A 6,596-nucleotide genomic window follows, 5' to 3' on the forward strand; every position below is an offset into this window, starting at 1 on the left:
CCATGGAATCGGTTCTTTTCTTATCGAACAACCGGGAGAACTGATTTCGAACATCATCCCTAATTATTAGTTATTACGGCTTTGTTGACAAAGTGTAGTATTATTAGTTATTAGAGGGGTGTGTGACAAAGTGTAGTATTATTAGTTATTAGAGGTGTGTGTGTGACAAAGTGTAGTATTATTAGTTATTAGAGGTGTGTGTGACAAAGTGTAGTATTATTAGTTATTAGAGGGGTGTGTGACAAAGTGTAGTATTAGTTATTAGAGGGGTGTGTGACAAAGTGTAGCATTATTAGTTATTAGAGGGGTGTGTGACAAAGTGTAGTATTATTAGTTATTAGAGGGGTGTGTGACAAAGTATAGTATTATTAGTTATTAGAGGGGTGTGTGACAAAGTGTAGTATTATTAGTTATTAGAGGGGTGTGTGACAAAGTGTAGTATTATTAGTTATTAGAGGGGTGTGTGACAAAGTGTAGTATTAGTTATTAGAGGGGTGTGTGACAAAGTGTAGTATTATTAGTTATTAGAGGGGTGTGTGACAAAGTATAGTATTATTAGTTATTAGAGGGGTGTGTGACAAAGTGTAGTATTATTAGTTATTAGAGGGGTGTGTGACAAAGTGTAGTATTATTAGTTATTAGAGGGGTGTGTGACAAAGTGTAGTATTATTAGTTATTAGAGGGGTGTGTGACAAAGTGTAGTATTATTAGTTATTAGAGGGGTGTGTGACAAAGTGTAGTATTATTAGTTATTAGAGGGGTGTGTGACAAAGTGTAGTATTATTAGTTATTAGAGGGGTGTGTGACAAAGTGTAGTATTATTAGTTATTAGAGGGGTGTGTGACAAAGTGTAGTATTATTAGTTATTAGAGGGGTGTGTGACAAAGTGTAGTATTATTAGTTATTAGAGGTGTGTGTGACAAAGTGTAGTATTATTAGTTATTAGAGGGGTGTGTGTGACAAAGTGTAGTATTATTAGTTATTAGAAAGTGTAGTATTATTAGTTATTAGAGGTGTGTGTGACAAAGTGTAGTATTATTAGTTATTAGAAAGTGTAGTATTATTAGTTATTAGAGGTGTGTGTGACAAAGTGTAGTATTATTAGTTATTAGAAAGTGTAGTATTATTAGTTATTAGAGGTGTGTGTGACAAAGTGTAGTATTATTAGTTATTAGAGGGGTGTGTGACAAAGTGTAGTATTATTAGTTATTAGAAAGTGTAGTATTATTAGTTATTAGAGAGGTGTCCAAAGTGCGGCCCACAACATTTTGTGGTAAAAAAAAACAATAAACAAGAGTAAACAAAAGCAAACTAATCATTTGTCACTTCGACTTCGTGTTGTTTGTGGCATTTTTTTTTTACAAAATAAAAGAAATATCAAAAATGTCCTTTGCATACTTTTGTATTGATTTAGTAAATATGTTGTGTACATTTTTAGCTACATTACGTCTTTTTGCTTTTTCTTCCCTTACATTTTGACTGCTTTTTGGGACTTCTTTCCCTGACTTGTTGTGGGCTTACTAAACTTTGGACACCCTGAACTAAAGTATCAGACCTATGGATATTTTCATTTGAGAATCAGTATCAGATAAAGAAGTGATATCAATGTTTTTATTCATCCTTTGAGATAAATAAGATGTTCTCCTTTAGAATGAAGTCAGGATTCTTCTTCCTTTAAATGTGAAGAGTTCCTTGAAGTGGATGATTTGAGTACGAGTACTTTGGCCACCACAACATTCCATTCAATGATTGGGGGTAACGTTTCCATTCAGAATTGATTCTCTATTCAAAATCAATACTTTGTAATAACATTGGGTTCTCGTTCTATGATGAACTACATCCCTCTATAAAATAGATCAACAGCTCTGATACATTTCTAGATGACTTTAAAGGCCAAATGCACTTTTGGGGGGAATTTTGCCTACAGTTCACAATCATTATTACAGACAAAAATGTATTATTATTTTTTTGCATTTGAACAAGTAAAAATCATCTCTTTCTTGGTAGCTAGCAATGCAGCTAATGGGAGCAATCAGTTCTACCTCCAAATCCCTGCAAAAACATTCAAAACCCACCTAAAAGACTTCATTTTCGTTGTGTAATAACCAAACATTGTTATTGTAAGAGCAAACACTGAGGAACTCTTCTTCTGGCGTAGCTACGGTATTAGCTGTAAAAGCTAGCTATTGAAAAAGATAAGCTAGCTTCTACATCAGCACCAAATGCGTTTGAGTTTGTAATACTCAACACAACACAACACAATGCGATAGGACACTAATCGTACTAAGTGGAAAACAATCATATTACAGTATCTGTGTGTATTATTTCATGTTTTGCTTGTACACAGCTAGCCAGACTGTGTATGCTGTCAATTTAAAGTGTGACTCACTCGAGGCACAGATATTTGTTTGGTCCAGTTTTTTTTTCGGTTTATTTGTGTAAGCACTCCATTTATCTGGAAATAGCTTGGCTTCAAATTCCAAATTTTTCAGCTCCGGGTCACTTTCACCTCACTCCATCTGATTCCGTCTGCTCCAACATGTCACTCTTCCTTTGTGCTGGCTTCTAGAAGCAGCAGTTCATCCTCTATATATTCAGCTTCAAAAAGAGAAGGTTGTGAATTCTCATTTTTTCTTTGTCTGTTACCGAGTCTGCCATGATTAGAACACTCTCGTGTTTGTTTCCGTAAGTAGGAACACGCATTTGTTGGCAGAAGTCCGAAGTACGTCGCTATGGACACAGAAATAAATGCACTGAGGAATTAGTTCTGGCAACGATTAAAATGATCAAAATACGGTAAATATTGAATACATTACATATTGTTATGAATGTGTCTGTTACTACATTATATATACAGTGTGTGTGTGTGTGTGTGTGTGTGTGTGTGTGTATATATATATATATATATATATATATATATATATATATATATATATGTATATATGTATGTATGTGTGGGGAAAAAAATCACAAGACTACTTCATCTCTACAGGCCTGTTTCATGAGGGGTTCCCTCAATCATCAGGAGATTTTAATGGGAGCATTCACATACCATGGTTTACATAGGGCACAGAGTGGGTGGGTACAGGCTGGCGTAGGGGCGTGGTGATTGGCTCATGTGTTACCTAGGAGGTGTTTCCGTCTGTGGCGGCATGCTGATACAATTTCGCTGCGCTTGTTGAGGGATGACAGGTCTGGACGGTAAATAATAAACAGTTTCTCTTTCAAGCATAGGTTGCATCTTTTATTACCACTATTGTAAGGTGTGCTGGATGCAAGAATTTGCCATGTTATTGAATATTCAACATTATTGTCTTTGAGGTCCCAAATGTGTTTGCTGAGTTCTGTGGTATTTCGCAGGTTTTTGTTCCTGAAAGAAGCCTTGTGGTTGTTCCATCTGGTTTTGAATTCACCCTCGGTTAATCCTACATATGTGTCGGATGTGTTAATGTCCTTGCGTATTACCTTAGATTGGTAGACAACTGATGTTTGTAAGCACCCCCCGTTGAGAGGGCAATCAGGTTTCTTGCGGCAGTTACAGCCTTTGTTGGTTTTGGAGTCGCTCTGTCCGGGGGCCGACGGCTCATTTGCAATTGTTTTGTTGTGGTTTGAGATAATTTGTCGTATATTGTTCATACAGCTGTAGCTCAATTTAATGTTGTTCTTGTTGAATACTTTTCTTAAGGTGTTGTCTTTGGGAAAGTGTTTGTCAATCAGATTGAGGAATTTGTGGCCAATGTTAGTTGAGACGTTTTTGCTGTATGGGGGGTTGTACCAGATGATGTCGTTTCGTTTTCTGTTCTTTTTTGGTTGGTTTCCTGGCGTGGGTTCATAGGTGAGGGTGAAATTGTATCCGCTTTCATCAAGGGCTTTTTGGTACGGGGGGGTTGCTTGGTCAAATTCAGCTTTGCTAGATGACAGCATCGATAGCCTTTTATTAATTCCGGTAGGTATTCTTTTCGTGGTGGTGGGTGGGTGGTTGCTGTCATGGTGCACGTATTGGAGTGTTGTGTTGGGTTTCGTGAATGGTTGGTAGCTGTTATTTCTCAGGTTGAAAGTGACGTCGAGGAAGTTGACGGTTTGCTTGTTGGCTTCAATCGTGATCCGTAGGCCGTTCTCTTTGAAAATTTGGCATATGCGCTTCTTGGTATTCTCGCTGCTCCTTGGCGAGGCGCGACACACTGCCAGTCCGTCATCACGGTAAATACCCCATTAAAATCTCCTGATGATTGAGGGAACCCCTCATGAAACAGGCCTGTAGAGATGAAGTAGTCTTGTGATTTTTTTTCCCACACATACATATATTGCGCTCTACTACGGTATCGAGCACTATTTTTTGGATAACCTTATTAAGACATATATATATATATATATATATATATATATATATATATATATATATATATATATATATATATATACACACATTTGTACATATATACATATGTATATATAAACAGTATATATGTATATGTACATACAGTATATATGCATATGTATGTGTATATATATATATATATATATATATATATATATATATATATATATATGTAGGGTTTTGAAGACTACAAGGGTTATTATCCACATCTTCTACGTGTTTTTTTATCACCTTTAAACTCCTAATAAAAAAAGACATGTCTTCTTGTCTCTCATAGTGATCGTGAACAATAGGCAAAAAAAACAACTGGTTTTATTTGATGAAATAATAGCCAGACATGTAATAAAGTCAAATAGAAATAAGGAGGAGTATCCAACACTTAAATGTGTACAGCAGATGTCAATCAACTGTATGATTAGTCTGAGTGGCTGCACATTGGTCACAGGAGATGCTGGAGCCTATCTCAAAATTGATATATGATTTTTTTTTGTCATGAATTAAGAATTGTGCCAAATAAGAATCAGGATTCTTTCAAAAAAATCCATTTCTTCTGACTCTCCTATTTAGGGCTTTGTTTGAACCCATCCCATAATTTAGCTGCTAGCAAAGAACAATCCCTAGATCAGTCGCACCTTTGTATAAGCCGCAGGGTTCAAAGCTTGGGGGGAAAAATAAGTAGCGGCTTATAGTGCGGAAAAATACGGTACTCACTTGAACTACGCTTGCTGTGTTTGTGACCCCCCCCCCCACCTGTACCCATCAACACCCCCCCACCCACCTGTAGCCATCAATGATGTCAGCTGTGATGTTGGCAGGAACATTCCTTCCTCTCCCACCACACGTCAGAAGCCACTCAATGTAGGATTGTGAGATGATTGATTGTAGCTCCTGAATGACCTGCTCCTCAAACACCTCCTCTTCTCATTATTCACAAGTACACCCTCACTCCTTCTCCCACATGTTTGCTGGTGTGGGTGCACAACCACATGATGACGTGACACTTTTCAACAAAACCTCATCAGTCTTCCTGCACTTTGCAGCCAAAGTAAATCACCCTTTAGAAGTACAGTAAGGGAAGGGATGCTGAAAATGATGGAAAGTGCCACTCTACATAGCAACCGGCGCCGTTGGAATGGCACATTTGATGTTATTCAACACTCTACTGCCATCTGGCGGCGTAAGTGGACAGTTTACCTGACACATGAAACGTGACAAATTGGGCTACCGTACACATGATTGATACTGGATTTGGAGAATTCTATTCAAGCGATTTGTTTAGCACATTTCCTCCATCATTTCAGGTGTTTTCCCCCTTAAAGCCTCACAAAGTGCCCGAGACATTTTCTTTCCTCCAGTTGGACTTTTTTGTTTGTTTGTCGAATGTTTCCTCTCCCTGTCTTAGTTTCTGTTTGCCGAATGTTTCCTCTCCCTGTCTTAGTTTCTGTTTGCCGAATGTTTCCTCTCCCTGTCTTAGTTTCTGTTTGCCAAATGTTTCCTCTCCTGTCCTAGTGTCTGTTTGCCGAATGTTTCCTCTCCCTGTCCTAGTGTCTGTTTGCCGAATGTTTCCTCTCCTGTCCTAGTGTCTGTTTGCCAAATATTTCCTCTCCCTGTCCTAGTGTCTGTTTGCCAAATGTTTCCTCTGCCTGTCCTAGTGTCTGTTTGCCGAATGTTTCCTCTCCTGTCCTAGTGTCTGTTTGCCAAATGTTTCCTCTCCCTGTCTTAGTTTCTGTTTGCCAAATGTTTCCTCTGCCTGTCCTAGTGTCTGTTTGCTGAATGTTTCCTCGCCCTTTCCTAGTGTCTGTTTGCCGAATGTTTCCTCTCCTGTCCTAGTGTCTGTTTGTCGAATGTTTCCTCTCCCTGTCTTAGTTTATGTTTGCCGAATGTTTCCTCTCCTGTCCTAGTGTCTGTTTGTCGAATGTTTCCTCTCCCTGTCTTAGTTTATGTTTGCCGAATGTTTCCTCTCCTGTCCTAGTGTCTGTTTGCCAAATGTTTCCTCTCCCTGTCCTAGTGTCTGTTTGCCGAATGTTTCCTCTGCCTGTCCTACTTTCTGTTTGCCGAATGTTTCCTCTGCCTGTCCTAGTGTCTGTTTGCCGTATGTTTCCTCTCCTGTCCTAGTGTCTGTTTGCCGAATGTTTCCTCACCCTGTCCTAGTGTCTGTTTGCCGAATGTTTCCTCTCCTGTCCTAGTTTCTGTTTGCCGAATGTTTCCTCTCCTGTCC

Source organism: Nerophis lumbriciformis, linkage group LG38, assembly GCF_033978685.3.
Source record: "Nerophis lumbriciformis linkage group LG38, RoL_Nlum_v2.1, whole genome shotgun sequence".
NCBI classification, from domain to species: Eukaryota; Metazoa; Chordata; class Actinopteri; order Syngnathiformes; family Syngnathidae; genus Nerophis; species Nerophis lumbriciformis.